The sequence below is a fragment of the Sceloporus occidentalis genome, unplaced genomic scaffold, assembly GCF_023333645.1.
Source record: "Sceloporus occidentalis isolate IW3139 unplaced genomic scaffold, rSceOcc1.0.p SCAF_3, whole genome shotgun sequence".
NCBI classification, from domain to species: Eukaryota; Metazoa; Chordata; class Lepidosauria; order Squamata; family Phrynosomatidae; genus Sceloporus; species Sceloporus occidentalis.
In genome coordinates, this window is record NW_028316983.1 from 132,267,327 (window position 1) to 132,283,893 (window position 16,567).

Sequence of the window (16,567 nt, forward strand, 5' to 3'; positions counted from 1 at the left end):
TAGGGATACATTGGGGATTGCTTGCCCTTAGGGAATCATTGGGGATTGCTTGCCCATAGGGATACAGTGGGGATTGCTTGCCCATAGGGATACAGTGGGGATTGCTTGCCCATAGGGATACAGTGGGGATTGCTTGCCCATAGGGATACATTGGGGATTGCTTGCCCATAGGGAATCATTGGGGATTGCTTGCCCATAGGGATACAGTGAGGATTGCTTGCCCATAGGGATACAGTGAGGATTGCTTGCCCATAGGGATACAGTGGGGATTGCTTGCCCATAGGGATACAGTGGGGATTGCTTGCCCATAGGGATACATTGGGGATTGCTTGCCCATAGGGATACAGTGGGGATTGCTTGCCCATAGGGATACAGTGAGGATTGCTTGCCCATAGGGATACAGTGGGGATTGCTTGCCCATAGGGATACAGTGAGGATTGCTTGCCCATAGGGAATCATTGGGGATTGCTTGCCCATAGGGATACAGTGAGGATTGCTTGCCCATAGGGATACAGTGAGGATTGCTTGCCCATAGGGATACAGTGGGGATTGCTTGCCCATAGGGATACAGTGGGGATTGCTTGCCCATAGGGATACAATGGGGATTGCTTGCCCATAGGGAATCATTGGGGATTGCTTGCCCATAGGGATACAGTGGGGATTGCTTGCCCATAGGGAATCATTGGGGATTGCTTGCCCATAGGGATACAGTCGGGATTGCTTGCCAATAGGGAATCATTGGGGATTGCTTGCCCATAGGGAATCATTGGGGATTGCTTGCCCATAGGGATACAGTGGGGATTGCTTGCCCATAGGGATACAGTGGGGATTGCTTGCCCATAGGGATACATTGGGGATTGCTTGCCCATAGGGAATCATTGGGGATTGCTTGCCCATAGGGAATCATTGGGGATTGCTTGCCCATAGGGAATCATTGGGGATTGCTTGCCCATAGGGAATCATTGGGGATTGCTTGCCCATAGGGATACAGTGGGGATTGCTTGCCCATAGGGATACAGTGGGGATTGCTTGCCCATAGGGATACATTGGGGATTGCTTGCCCATAGGGATACAGTGGGGATTGCTTGCCCATAGGGATACAGTGGGGATTGCTTGCCCATAGGGATACAGTGGGGATTGCTTGCCCATAGGGATACATTGGGGATTGCTTGCCCATAGGGATACAGTGGGGATTGCTTGCCCATAGGGATACAGTGGGGATTGCTTGCCCTTAGGGATACAGTGGGGATTGCTTGCCCATAGGGATACAGTGGGGATTGCTTGGCCATAGGGAATCATTGGGGATTGCTTGCCCATAGGGATACAGTGGGGATTGCTTGCCCATAGGGATACAGTGGGGATTGCTTGCCCATAGGGATACAGTGGGGATTGCTTGCCCATAGGGATACAGTGGGGATTGCTTGCCCATAGGGATACAGTGGGGATTGCTTGCCCATAGGGATACATTGGGGATTGCTTGCCCATAGGGATACAGTGGGGATTGCTTGCCCATAGGGATACAGTGGGGATTGCTTGCCCTTAGGGATACAGTGGGGATTGCTTGCCCATAGGGATACAGTGGGGATTGCTTGCCCATAGGGATACATTGGGGATTGCTTGCCCATAGGGATACAGTGGGGATTGCTTGCCCTTAGGGATACAGTGGGGATTGCTTGCCCATAGGGATACAGTGGGGATTGCTTGCCCATAGGGATACAGTGGGAATTGCTTGCCCATAGGGATACAGTGGGGATTGCTTGCCCATAGGGATACATTGGGGATTGCTTGCCCATAGGGATACAGTGGGGATTGCTTGCCCATAGGGATACAGTGGGGATTGCTTGCCCATAGGGATACAGTGGGGATTGCTTGCCCATAGGGATACAGTGGGGATTGCTTGCCCATAGGGAATCATTGGGGATTGCTTGCCCATAGGGATACAGTGGGGATTGCTTGCCCATAGGGATACAGTGGGGATTGCTTGCCCATAGGGATACAGTGGGGATTGCTTGCCCATAGGGATACATTGGGGATTGCTTGCCCATAGGGATACAGTGGGGATTGCTTGCCCATAGGGATACAGTGGGGATTGCTTGCCCATAGGGATACAGTGGGGATTGCTTGCCCATAGGGATACAGTGGGGATTGCTTGCCCATAGGGATACAGTGGGGATTGCTTGCCCATAGGGATACAGTGGGGATTGCTTGCCCATAGGGATACAGTGGGGATTGCTTGCCCATAGGGATACAGTGGGGATTGCTTGCCCATAGGGATACAGTGGGGATTGCTTGCCCATAGGGATACAGTGGGGATTGCTTGCCCATAGGGATACAGTGGGGATTGCTTGCCCATAGGGATACAGTGGGGATTGCTTGCCCATAGGGATACAGTGGGGATTGCTTGCCCATAGGGATACAGTGGGGATTGCTTGCCCATGGGCAAATATGGTTTCCTTATGGGCAAGTGCTGCACTGCCCTCAGTGTGTGAGAGGGGTACTTTTCCCTGGTGCCACCACACACTGCCAACGCCAGGCTTCCACCGTTTAAAGCGGAGTGAAAGCGGGTTATTTCTCCAGCGCGGAGGCGGCCTTATGCTCTCTCTCTCTCTCCCTCCTCGGGGGCGGGAAGGAAGGCGGGAAGAGGCCGGGTGGGGGGAGGCCTGACGCGGCTGCTCCGCCCCGAGAGCTCCGCCGGAGCCAGAGGCGAGGCCGAGGAGGAGAGACAAAGCCCGGCCACCGCCGCTTGTTGCTTCTGGGTCAGGCTCCTGAGGTAAAGGGGGTCTCTGGGTCTGGGTCTCTTGACGGGGGGCATCCATACTGGAGAAATAACCCGGTTTGGCCCCGCTTTAACTCTTTCTCTGGCTCTCTCTTGTGGAATTCTGGGAGTTGGAATTTGTTGTGGGGCCCACAACAAACTTCAACTCCCAGAATTCCATAGCAGAGAGCCAGACAAGGAGTTAAAGCGGGGCCAAACCGGGTTATTTCTCCAGTGTGGACGCAGTAGACTTCAGGTCCACAACACACTGCAGAAACAAACCACTTTGACGCCGCTTTAACTGCCATGGCCCCATGCTATGAAATTCTGGGGGTTGTAGCAAAGCTCTGGTGCCGCAGCAAACTACCATTCCCAAAATCCCATAGCATTGACACATGGAAGCTAAAGCGGATTATTCCCGCAGTGTGTGGATGCAGCCACTGTAGTCCGATTCCAGTTTAAGCGTCATGGCTCCCTCTTGCAGAAAGCTGTGGCTTGTTGCTTTGTTGAGATACTTGGGGATTCCCTTCCAGAGAGCTGCTTCAATGGAGTGGCCCCTGAGCTATAGCTCTGAGAACCCCAAGTCCTGGACCTCACCAAACTACAGATCACAGGACTCTCTCTGCCTGTTCAAGAGCTGTTAAAATGATTTCAGACTGCTTCTCCACATTGCACCTCCAAAGGTTTCGTTTAGCAAAATGATCCAGTATCCTTCATGTTTAAGAGGAGCAGGAAGTAGGAACTTAATGAAGACTGTGGGAGATAGGTCTACCAAAGAGGAAGAAATAGGAGGGAACTAGTTACTTAAACAGGTATGTGTTCCTCTAAAGGCTAAAATACCAAGCCATGTTTTGCAAGGTTAGACCATTATCTATCTAGCTTGACATTTTTTAAAACTTCACATGGGAATCCCTCTACTACAGGATCTCCAGAAGAGGTCTTTCACATAATTGTGGCATCACTTTTTGAACTGGAGACTGGTGCAAAACCCTTGCTCCATCCTCATCCTTTAAGAAGCAAACATTCTCATCCTTTCAGAAGCAAACCTTAGTTTGTACTCAAGCAAGAAGTTGAGGGGAATCCTAGCTTGCCGATAGGTGCCTGTGTGCGATGCATGTTTTGGTAAACACTGCTTTGTTGCTATACCTTCTTTGTTGCTTTACATTCATAGGTAACAGCGTTCGGATTAGATGATCCTTGACGTTATAGGCTAACTGCATAGGACGGGGCAGGTACTATACACACCAATATTGTATGTAGAGAGATCTTGTGGCACCTTTGAGACTCACTGAAAGGAAGAAGTTGGCAGCAGGAGCGTTCCTAGACTTCAGTCTAGTTCCTCAGGTGCATTTGGATACAAATGTCGGTACGGTCCTGGAAGAATCTTTCTGCCTTCCTCGGGTTGTTTTTACTACCTTTGACGACTGTAAGATGCTCCACATCTCTGTGGTTAGGGAGGCAGAGATTCCAGGTTAGGAGAAATGCTTTGTGGTTACCCTTCGCTTCTCATTCCGAAACTGAGAGCTGACTTCTTCCTCTTCCTTCCCAACACACATCCCAGTATAGGAAGAGCGCTAAAGCTGAGCTCTCCTTGAAAATGAGTACTATAGAGCTACGTATCTTTTACGTACTTTGTTCCTCATTTTCACTGTCTGAAGTTGTAACGGATCGTATCAAGAATGCTGTGTTACGTTTGATAATCTTGTTTGGAATAATCAGGATAGAGCTGTGCCGGTCCATACTGCCTAAAATGAGGTGTGCTTTACCAATCTGGGTAGGTCTTAATTCCCTGCTGATTGAGAACCTGGATGCTTCCACATACCCTTTATACATAAACATAGACCAGAAGCCTATTTTGATAGCCCGTTCCCAGTTTTGGGCTGAGTTTTCGTCCCACGTACGACAAAAAAATATAACAAAACAATTAATGAATGTATTTCGATTACATTTTGCAGGATGTATATAATGCATTAGAAAGGTTTCTTGTTTTGCATGTCTTGTGACTAGATTTTTATTTGTTTATGGGCTGCTAACAGAATGTTTGAACTGCCTCTAGACAGCCACAAAATGAATTACCTATGTACTGGTATTCCTTGAAAACCTTCCCAATCTATGTAGGGAGTAGTGTTCACAATTTTCTTCTGTTGGGCCTGTTACAGGCGGGATACATACCGCCATTTAGTACGTATAGGAGACATACTAGGGTTAGGAAGGGGCGGTGCTTCCGCACCCCCCTAACCCTAGTATGTATTCAATACGTACAAGATGGCGGCGCCCCTTCTACATGGGCGGCGCCATCTTGACGTATCGGACGCTGAGCGTCCGTACGCGTCGCGGGCGTTGTGACGTAGCGAGTGCGCCCCTGGCGCCTCGCTACGTCGCAAACGCGACTCAAGAAGAAGCTCCATTTTGGAGCTTCTTTTTCAGTCTGCACGGGAGCCGCGCCGTGTGGAGGCTCCGGCTCCCCTGCAGACTAACCGGCGGCGGCGGCAGACCGCTGCAAAGCGGCGGTTTGTATCCCGCCACAGACTGCCAAAATAAAGCTGCTTTGGGTCTCTTTGGAGGTATGCTGTTTAAATGATGCATGCATCCTAAGAATCCAGAAGCTGCGCCAAAGCTGCACTCCAGTGCTTAGGAATGGAGTGTGGCTTTGGCGCGACTTCCGGACTCTTAGGATGCATGCATCATTTAAACAGCATACCTCCAAAGAGACCCGAAGCAGCTTTATTTTGGCAGTCTGTAACAGGCCTTGGTCTCTCTCTCTGTGTGCATGCCTTCAGATCACCTGTTGACTTATGGTGACTCCATGAATTTCTCAAATCTTAAACAAGGAATACTCAGAGGCTACTGCCTGGCTAAATGTGAGGAATGCTCATACATAAACTTGTGGCATACTCATTCATAAAAAGCTTTCTGATGGACTGTGTTTCTATGAGACTCTCCCAGCAATAAGCTCTTCAGAGGAGGCTTTTTCTTTAATCCCATCACCTTGTCAATTTTTTTAGGTGGGTTGTTCTCAGTTGCTGCTCCCAAGCTTTGGAATTCCCTCCCTAGAGAATCTAGGTAGGATGACTCCATTGTGGCAAATCAAGACTATTCGATTCTGACAGGCTTTTGGGAATTGTTTGGAGTTGGCTTTTAATGGTGTACAGCATTAGTGTTTTGTAGTTCTTCATCTTCTATTTTTTATTTATTTTATTTCATTGAATTTATATCCTTCCACTCTCCCAAAATGGGGTTTTAATGATGTTTTATATGGTTTTATTTCTATAGATTGTTTGATTGCATTTTAAATAACTTCTGTTGCATTTTTAATTTGTACTGGTTTTAATATTTTACAAGCTATCTTGAGTCCCAGTACAGTGGGAAAAGCATGATAGACCATAAATAATTTACCTGGAGGTAGCATGGAAACACAACATACAGATTGTAAAGTGGGAAGAAGGAAGCCTAGAGAAACACAACCTTGCTATCATTTGGACATCTAGTGTAAAATTATATTAATTTCCTTTCTCATTTCCAGCTCAAAATCTTGACATGATTTTCCTCAGAGAGATACCAAGTGATAAAATGGCATCACTTAAGGGAAATGATGGTTTCTATATTTACCAGACATTCAGGGTGGGTGTTACCATTTTTCTGCCTCTATAATGGGTCATCCACATAGAGAAGGATTTTTTGGTGAACCATTAGTAATTGAACAATAAGCTGTGTTTTGATCTAAGACTTATTACAAGATGTAAGTGGGATCCGTGGCGAGATTTTGCAGTGTGCAGTGCTCCTTCTTGGTCAGAGCTGCACGGATAGCCAGCCATTCCCTCCTCCAAGAGACGAGGGCCTGATACAGACAGGCCAAAATAATGCTGCTTCAGGTCACTTTGGAGGTATGCTGTTTAAATAATACATGCATCCTAAGAGTCCGGAAGCTGTGCCAAAGCTGTGCTCCAGTCCTTAGGAATGGATCATGACTTTGGTGCAGCTTCCAGAGTCTTAGAACACATGCAACATTTAGGCCTGTTACAGACAGGCCAAAATAAAGCTGCTTCGAGTCACTTTGGAGATATGGTATTTCAATGATGCATGCATCCTAAGAGTCCAAAAGCCGCACCAAATCTGCACTCTAGTCCTTAGAACTGGCGCGTGGCTTTGGTGTGGCTTTTGGACTCTTAGGACGCATGCATCATTGAAATACCATACCTCCAAAGTGACTCGAAGCAGCTTTATTTTGGCCTGTCTGTAACAGTCCAAAAACAGCATTCCCCTAAAGTGACCCGAAGCAGCTTTATTTTGGCCTGTCTGTATGGGGCCCTAATCTCATTCCCTGTTCTGGTTTTCTAGCTCCCAAATCCCAGTGGTCTGTGATTGTCAAGCATGCATAGTCTATGTCTGAATACTTACCCACCCTAGAGTTTTTAGTACTTCTGCAGATCTCTGTGCATAAGGACTGGTAACTAGAGAATAGGTTCAGTACTAATATATAAAATAAATTCCATCTACTGTGGAACATATTCAGGGGTAGCTGTGCAGGCCGTTCAGCAATATATCACAAAATCGACATAACAAGGATACTTTTATTGGGCCAACTAAAATGCACAAAATACATCATGCAAACTTTCAAAGCTTCACTGGTTTCTTTATCACACAAAGGTGTTAAAATCATGCAGGAGAAGAAAAGTGACGATGTTAGATGCACATGCCTACATTTTATCTCAGGTGCTGTTTCTGTTGTCAGTTAGAATGATCTTGAAGGGTCTCAATGCAGGGAGAGGCCACTTCTCTTCTGGGCCATGTGGCGACTATGGACAAAGGGCAATAAATGACAGGCAATAAAATTTCAACTCCATTGGAAACAGAAAAGAAACTTCCCTTGAAATCCAGGCTGTCCCTGTTCTGTGCTAACTGCCCTTTTCTTAGGCAGAGAGCACTGGCTTTCTCAAGCAGTGTATACTGTTATATCTGGGAAAAACTTGTAGGTTCTGTATAGGTAAAACTTGCCAGTTATAAAGAGTTTAACCTTTGCTGGAGGTAGAAACCTCAAAGAGTTAAGTTACAGTCCATTATCTCCCTCTTTTTAAACCTTTCCTTGTTGTGACACAATTTGATATCTTCAAATCCAGGAAACACATTCAGGGGTAGCTGTGTTGGCCATGCAACAAATATAACAATGTCCAAAATCACTGTTTTGTGGAATCTGTATTTTGTTGTATTTTGCTGTATGGATAACACAGCCACCCCTAAATATGTTTCCTGGATTTGAAGATACCAATTTTTGCCTCTTTGCCTGCATTAAGATCCCTCATAACTGAGAACAGAAGTAATATCTGTAGGCTTGTACCTCTAACATCATAGCCTTTCTTATCCTTTATGATTTTTAACACCAAAGCTAGCAAAGCTTTGAAAGCTTGCATGATATAGTTGTACTTTTAGTTGGTAAAATAAAGATATCAGTTTTGTGGATTTTGGATTTTGCTTTACTTCTCTATACTGTGAAAAGTGAAAGAGGTTTAAAAATGCAGCAGCCCAGCATTCCTCCCTGTCTTGTTGACATGGCAGAGGAATTGTTGTCTTTGTCTTTCTCCCGACTCATTCCTCTTCTCGCTCTCCACATTTCCTTTCCCTACCCTAGCTTTTATATCAGCAGTTTGCACAGCCCTGTCGGTTCACTTTTGAAGAATGCTTGTTGTCTGCCCAGCAGTTCCGTTTCTGAAGTCCTAAACCTGTTCTGCAGGGAGATGATTTGGGATGCTGTTCTTGCCTAATATTATGCGTGGTGTCCTTTATCAAATACATTTTATTGTCCATTTATGCCACACAAAGTGTTTGAGAGTACTGGAACAGCATATAATTATTTAGACGTCTTCTGCAAAGAGGATGCTGGATGTTTGTGAAACCTTCATGAGAATCAGAAGTCATTGCTTACAGTAGTTCAGTCTATAAACTCTTGTAAATAAAACATTTCCAGTCTCCTTGGGAAACTGGGAATATATTGCAAACTTGCACCCTCCCTTACACCATGTTAGATAAGAACAAGGATGTATTTAGTGCAATAGTCTAGCCTTAGTCTCCATTGCTATGTCTACCCTGTTTTAAAACAAGTCAGGTTGGTGACAGTCATTACACATACCTTGTGGAAGTGGATGTAATAGTTTAATTGTGACCAATGCAAAGCGGTATTTCTTTTTATTCATCAAGAATCTTCACTATACATAATCTTATATACATTTCTGTTGTGCGTCTCCTTATGTTCCTTTTCCTAACACAAATAGACCATTGTAGTCTTTCTTCATTTTTAATTATTTCAGTGCCTTGATAATTTTGTTTGCCCTTTTTGCAGCTATCTTACTTTTATAGTATCCCTTTTCAAGTACAGTGAGATGAGCAGATTTTACATAGTATTCCAAGGGTGGTCGAGCCATAGATTTGTACAAGAGTCAAATGGAGCTGGCATTCTTACTTTCCATTCCTTTTCTAATTGTGCCCAACATGGAATTTGCTTCCTGCTGCCCTCTATTGCACAGTGGATTGACCTTTGCACTGAGCTTATCCATCATGACCACAGTATCTTTTTCTTGGTCAGATTCCATCAACTCTAGTATTTATAAATATGGGATTTTGCCCCAGTGTGCATTAACTTGTCACAAATTAACAAAACTGACCCTTAATTGCCAAATTGTTTTTTTGTTCCTCACACTTATTTCCGGCCTCACTTCGGAACATACTCTGATAGCTACATATCAGCAGAGGATGGACATGAGCTCTTCTGTCCATCATACAGGGTTGTTAGTGTAAAGTAAGGGACAGGAGAGCTATTTACTTCACCTTGAATTCATGAAAGGAAATGGAATATGTAAATGGAATATAAATGGAAATAATAAATGTATAGAGTAAAATGTGAACACATTGTCTCAATAAGCACAAAAAAGATCAAGGAAGGCAGTCTCCACAGGACTTCTAGAGCTGGGTCAAAAGTAGGAAGAGTGCAGTTGCTCTGCTCTGCGGGATCAGCTCTTATGTAGGATTCTCTGGCAAAAAGTCAGTTCTGTTTTATCTTTGCTTAAAAGACTACCTTTTTGATCTGGGAGGAAAAATATTCCATCCTTGGACATTAGCATTAAATTTCTCAGAAGTTGTGGTGCATTTGTTTGTTTTGCTTAGCCCTTACTGACCCTGGTTTACTGAACAATGGTTCAATAATATTTGATGGGGTGGCATTCCTCCAAGAACTTTGTGATCCTTGAAGATTTGGAGAACTCACAAAGTATTATATGTGTCTAATCTTACAGCAAAGTACAAATATACCAGTTTAGACTGTGTCATAGATTATGTGAGCCTAAATACTCTAAAGGTACTAGATCCCATCTGATCTTAGAAGCTAAGCAGGGTCAGCTCTAGTTAGTACTTGGAAGGGAGAGTGTTAATGAATACCAAGTGCTGTAGGCTGTAGTTTAGAGGAAGGAGCTGGCAAAACCATCTTGGAGCATTCCTTGCCTAAGAAAACTTTATGAAATTCATGCGGTCACCATATGCTGACAGGTGACTTGAAAGGACACACGCAAAATATGCCCAATATGCTACCAACTTCTTTTTTTTCAGTTAGTCTCTCAGGTACTACTAGATCCCTTTGCATACTGATTTTCCAAACTAACACGGCAATGCCTTTGAAATATGCCCAAGAGTTTGTTTGAGCAAGAGTTTGTTCACAAGCTATATAACCTTTGAAAAACAGCACTACACGATCCACTCAGCAGGATAAGTGTCTCTGCATGGATTAACAAGATGTTCAGGAAACCTTATATACACCAACAGGTATTACATCAATTTCTTCATTTTGCTTATTCGTGTAATATAAACATGACATTGGTGATGATCAGAAGTCTTAGTGACCTGAAATATGCAGTATCCAAATACATAATAGCTAATTTCCAAAATTCATTATTTGCATTGTCATGCAAAAGTGTATGTGGGGGTGGGGTGGGAGTACAAATGAATGGAAGAGCTATGCTGGTAACAGATGGCTCAGTGAAGGCACTGTACTTGGAGGCAATATTTCAGTTTGGATTGAGTGAGATTCATGTGCTTTCTCAATCAAGGAGTGGCTCACTTATCAGAGCTGCACTATGAAACCTCCATACATATGCATACATGTTAGGCATTTTATTAATGTGATCAAGGGTCAGAATCTGCTTGGATACTTACATTGGTGTAACCATAATTGTTCGAGGTGGTGTCCAGTATCTTCTTGAACTGTGCCCTTTTCCCAGTTGTGCAGTTGTAGCCAAAGACTCTTGGGAGCACCACATAGCCAGTGAGTCGGTGGAAGAGGGCAGGGCTCCACCGGGTGTTTTCTGGCTGTCATGGGCAGCTGTAGAAAAAGAAGCAGCTTTTATTGTTCCTCACCTCCAGTGAATACACTAGAAATCCAGGAGAATGTGGACTCCTTATTTCCCAGGCTATGTACAGCTAGGAGGCATCTGGGTACAGGTTTGCCACCATCCATTTATTGGCAATTGCACAGCTGAGTAAAGGAACAGCTGGGAGTCCCAGAACCTCTCTAGAACTCTGCTCCGCCAGTAGTTGAATAATATCTTTTTATCAGTTGAAGATGAGGAAAGCTTTAGGCCAGAAGGTGGACAGTTCTCATACGTATTGCTTCCAACAGCAGAGGTAGTGGCAATGAAGTTCCATGACGGTTTTAGGGTGCAACTTCATAGTACAAGACTTGAGTGAGCTTGAGTCTAAATCCAGTTGTTAGTTCTGATTACAGTAGATCCACTTAGAATGGAAACGTTGGTTTACCAGCTTCCCATTGACTTAATGTATCAGTTCCAGTTAGAGTAATGATAACCCATAGCTGGATGTAGTTCTTAATGGCTACTTCATTGTAGACTGGCAGTAATTTCTCTTATATACAACCAACAATGTTTAGAGCACTTTATTGAGGAACAGAAATGAGAGTATTGATCCCTTCAGCTCGAAGGGCCTTAATGATGTGAAATCTGACGAAGGAAAGGAAGGCAAAAAAGCAAAAGGAAAAAAATAGTTGAATGTAAATAGGACAGGGAGGTATTTATACATTGTTGTGGGCTTTCAAGTCATTGCCGACTTGGCCCTATCATAGGTTTTCTTGGCAATATTTGCTCAGAGGAGATTTCTCATTGGCTTCTATTACCCAGTGCTTAACATTTTACCTGAGGTGGAGAGTTTGTGACTTACCAGTGGTCACCAGTGAGTTTATAGCTGAGCAAAGAATCAAACCCTGGTCTCCAGAGTTGTAATTCAACCCTCAAACCACAATACCACACTGGCCTACATACGTAGGCTTAATTTCATTGGGGGATGAGGAGGAATGAAGAAAAGTGGGGTTTGAGGAGAGCTTTGTATGACAAGAGAAGTGACATTGTGTAGGTGTTCTGGAGCGAAACCTCAGGTATAAGACCAGACAGACATAGGAACAGATGTAGACTCGGTTTCAGTGGTGCTAGCTTTATCTCATTCCAGGACCCTTTGTTCAAAATGACAGAAAATGCTTCTGTCTCCCATAGTGAGCTGCTGAAGTTTGGCACCAACACAAAGGCTTCTGCCACATCTGAAGTCAAGTGCATTGTGTGAAACACCAATTTTGCTCCACTTGTGGGAAGGGAAGAGTGGGTTCTTGTGTCAGACTGAAGCCACACAGGTTGTTTTCTGCCTACTCCAAAGCCCAGTTTCAAGTAAAGGAACACTCCTGTTCTCTCCCCAGAGTTCTCCAGCTTGTGCAGAGGCCAAACCATAATGGTGAGCACTTAGTCAAATACCAGTCCTATCAGAAATAAACTACTTCAGGCATTGTGAGATGGAAGGCCCCTCATGTTAACAATTAAATGGTACTTTGCAGCCATTCCATTTTTTTCCCCTCTTGGAAATGGATTTTCCTGGGTAAGGAGAAAAAAAAAGACTAAAGAAGCAGTGGTAAAACAATTGAGAGTTATGCTGTTGGAAGCCCCCCACCAACATTCAGTGTAATGATGCAGGGCAATCATTTGTGAAAACCTGCATCTGGAAGTGCTCACCAAGAATGTAGAAACCCCCCTCTTCTTCATCTTTATCATCTGACACATATTCTTGGAGAGGGAAAGTTGATCCTGGGTGTTTTCTACCAATATGCTTATCTTTCATGGTTGTGTCTTCCCCAGCTTAGCAACCTGACATACTTGTTTGCTTTTGCTGAATACGGGATCCTTTCCTTTGAAATTATTGTTTGCCCTTAGCCTGGAGTTCTTTCTCATCTGCTTTTCCTTGGGTTGCTAAACTCATGCTGCATTGGCTTTGTTAATCAACAACTTTTGCTATTTGCCAGATGCTGAGAGAGTACAAGAGGTGATTCCAGACAGTCGCTCTAGTTTATACACAGGATTTTATGGTAGTAGTTGTCTTCCACTTGTAATCGTCCTTTGCTGTCACTGTTTCTTGCTATGATAAATTCATTTAAAGGGGGAAAGAGGGAATAGCTGCACATTGTTTTATGATGGATAGCGCAAAGAGGCATTCATATGGAAGCCCCTGAGGCACCACAAATTCAAATTAGTGAACTTCAGTAGGGTTCAACATTCAACCTTGCTTTTAAAACTGCTTTGTTTATGATAATGATTTTACTAATTCTACTGTTCTAAAAGTGTTTTTAAAATGTGTTTCTAAACTGCCTTGAACACTTTCTAGTAGAAAGGCAGTGTAAAAATGTAATACTGTACGATAAAAACAAATCCCCAGATCTTTGACTTTGTTCAGGTTCTTCCTGGGGCTATTTTTTTTAAATATGTGTGTCTTGAAGACTTGTAGCACCTTAAGATATCCATATATAACTGTACATACAACTTTGTAATATAATGGGCCTTTATTTAAACTGCTTTTTAAAAATATATATTCAGTACTGGAAAGACTAAACAAAGATTAAATGGTGGATGAGGAACAGGTGGCCTTCCAAATGATATTGAACTGCAACTCCCTCCAGCTCCTGGTGATTTATACAGATAGTAGTTCTTTGAACCTGTGCATAAGTCGCTGAACCGTTGTCTTCAGGGTTCTGATCCAGTTTCTGTCAACATTTACTTTTGCTTCTTAGCTGTTCTTAACCGCTTGAAGAGTTTCATCTGTCATCCATTTTTTCTTTCTTTTTGGCTGCAGTTCCTTCCTGTCTTTTTGTATTCCTCCCTCACAATGTCATTTATTTCAATCTAAAGTTCATCTGGCTCGCAGTTAATTAGGATTAATGCTGTGGATCTATTTTTTACATTATCTTTACATTCTTCCTGAATGTTCTTTGGGGTTTGTTTTGGTAGAGTGATTGACTTAGTGTTCTTCTTTAGCTTTACTACAATTTTTGATATTAACAGTCCATGATCTGTTCCACAATCTGCCCCTGTATTGTTTTTTTCAGAGTGAATGGTGCTTTCCCATCTTCTACTTCCAGATATGTAATCTATTTGGTGTCTATATCAGACATCAGGTGATGTCCGTGTATACAGTCTTCTCTTCTGGTTCCCTATAGAAAGTGTTTGTGATCAACATACTGCTGGCTCCACAAAATTCAGTCACTTCCCCGCTTCATTTCTTGACCTTAGTCCACATTCTTGAACAGTGTTTGGTTCAGCTTTGTTTCTAATTTTGTGTTCCAGTCACCTATGTTTACCAATATGTGCTGTTTTGGTGTGATTTGATCAATTCCTTGCTGGGCTCCAGCAGAGAATCTTTCAATTTCTTCTTTTTCTGCTTCTTCAGTTGAAGCATAAACTTGGGTTATGGTTATAGTAAATCATTATACTAAGACTAATATTTAACTTTTTGAACAAGGTTATTTTGATTGATTTTTAAGTGTTTTAAGTGTTTTATCTTGTGAGTCACCTTGGGTCCAATTTGGGAGAAAGGCAGCATAAAAATTAAATAAATAAATAAATAAACATTTCCCCTAAGTACAGAGGTTTAGTGCAGTACGACTATAAATACTATACTGTGTATTAATGTAAAATCAACCAACTCTGCTTAGAATGAGAGCTTTTGGACTTCAGATCACTGCATCAGCTTAATGTTCTCTCTCACACACACACATACAGACACACCAACTGCTCAACACCGTTACATATCACATATATACCTGTTTCTTCATGTAGCTCGTAAGGTCACATTGAGGAACAGGCTGAGTTTCAGTCTAACCTACTTCACAGGATTGTTAAGATTTAAAAAAAAAAGGGAGGAAAGGAATCACATCTTATCTCCAGGAAGTAAATGGATTTAGCTAAAATATATATAGCTGCTAAAACAAGATTATTGTAAAGAATGTGATGTATTCTAATGACATTCTAGGATGTTACATGGACTACACTTCAGTAAAAGTCTACTAAATTGTAAGCTCTATTGATTCGAAAGGGGTTTACCTCTGAGTCCATATGTGTAGGATAGCATAGGTAATGTAAATGAACTGCTGCTCTATAGCAGAAGGCTTACCATCCACTCTCTCACTCTCCCATACATGCTATCTCCCTAACAAAGATACTCTTTCTCTTTTACATACACACACCTGTGATACTCTCACATTCCCACATCAATAAATAATTGTCCCTGCATTTTCTTGAGACATGCTAAGGATGGAAGAAAAACTCTTGAAATGCTCCTTTCCCTCTGCCACTCTGCCCATGCCTCTCTTTTCTTCTTTGTTCAGTCAGTGTCTGAAACATGAGATAGAGAACTGACTGTCCCCAGCACTCATAGGTTGTTAGGACATTTCCTCTTCCCCACCCTCTTTTTGATTGATTGATCACTCTAGGGAAAAGTGTCTCTGTGTGCGTATCGACTGATGGTGAACTCATGAATTTCATAGAGCTTTCGTAGGTTAGGAATCCTCAGAGGTGGTTTTTGCCCGTTCCATCCTCTGAAATATAGGCTACAGCACCTAGTATTCTTTGATAGTCTCCCATCCAAGTTCTAATCCAGGCTGACACTGGTGGTGGTGGGGAGGACCCATGATGAAATTCTGAATTTGGGATTCTGCCAGGGCAGTTAGTGTACTGCAGGGGTAGGCAACCTTTTTGAGCCGAGGGCCAGGTTGGTGTCCCTCAGGCGACTGGGGGGCCGAAGCCGGGGGTGGAGCTTCAACCCTCCGGGGCGGGGCCACATACGGGGGTGGAGCTTCCACCCTACAGGGCGGGGCCGCGTGCCGGGGGTGGAGCTTCCACCCTCCGGGGCGGGGCCGCATGCCGGGGGCGGAGCTTCCACCCTCCGGGGGCCAGGCCTCCCCATCTTTGCTGGCCCCTGACGGGGCCCCAGGCCCCGTCAGAGACCGGCAAAAAAGCTGGTGGGGGCCGCCAGCGCTGGAGGGCCCCCTGGAGGGCCCCAGCGATGGCACCGGGCCTCCCAGAGGCCCCCTGCCGCCGTCGGAGCCCTCCTGGAGGGCCCCAGGGATGGCAAAGGGCCCCCAGAGGCCCCCTGCCGCCCTCGGAGCCCTACTGGAGGGCCCCAGGGATGGCAGCAGGCCCCCCAGAGGCCCCCTGCTGCCCTCAGAGCCCTCCTGGAGGGCCCCAGGGACTGCAAAGGGTCCCCCAGAGGCCCCCTGCCGCCCTCGGAGCCCTTCTGGAGGGCCCCAGGGAGGGCAAAGGGCCCCCCAGAGGCCCCCTGCCGCCCTCGGAGCCCTTCTAGAGGGCCCCAGGGACGGCAAAGGGCCCCCCAGAGGCCCCCTGCCGCCCTCAGAGCCCTCCTGGAGGGCCCCAGGGATGGCAGCGGGCCCCCAGGAGGCCCCCTGCCGCCCTCGGAGCGCTCCTGGAGGGCTCCAGGGGCGGCAGCGGG

General features: G+C 44.7%; 1 protein-coding gene across 4 annotated transcripts in view; it reads left to right on the plus strand.

Annotated features, from left to right (window-relative positions):
• The window catches only part of LOC149316821 (ras and Rab interactor 2-like), a 96,982-nt gene that overhangs the window by 13,559 nt on the left and 66,856 nt on the right, over positions 1-16,567 (plus strand). The window contains exon 1 of one of the 4 annotated variants that reach the window (XM_089516346.1): positions 2,645-2,770. The exons of 1 other annotated variant lie outside the window; for it this stretch is intronic. The gene's annotated coding sequence lies outside the window, so the exon portion shown is untranslated. Of the gene's footprint in view, positions 1-2,644; positions 2,771-3,856; positions 3,878-3,924; positions 3,988-16,567 lie in introns of those variants that run through there. 2 more of the 4 variants (XM_089516348.1, XM_089516347.1) reach the window with 2 other exon arrangements.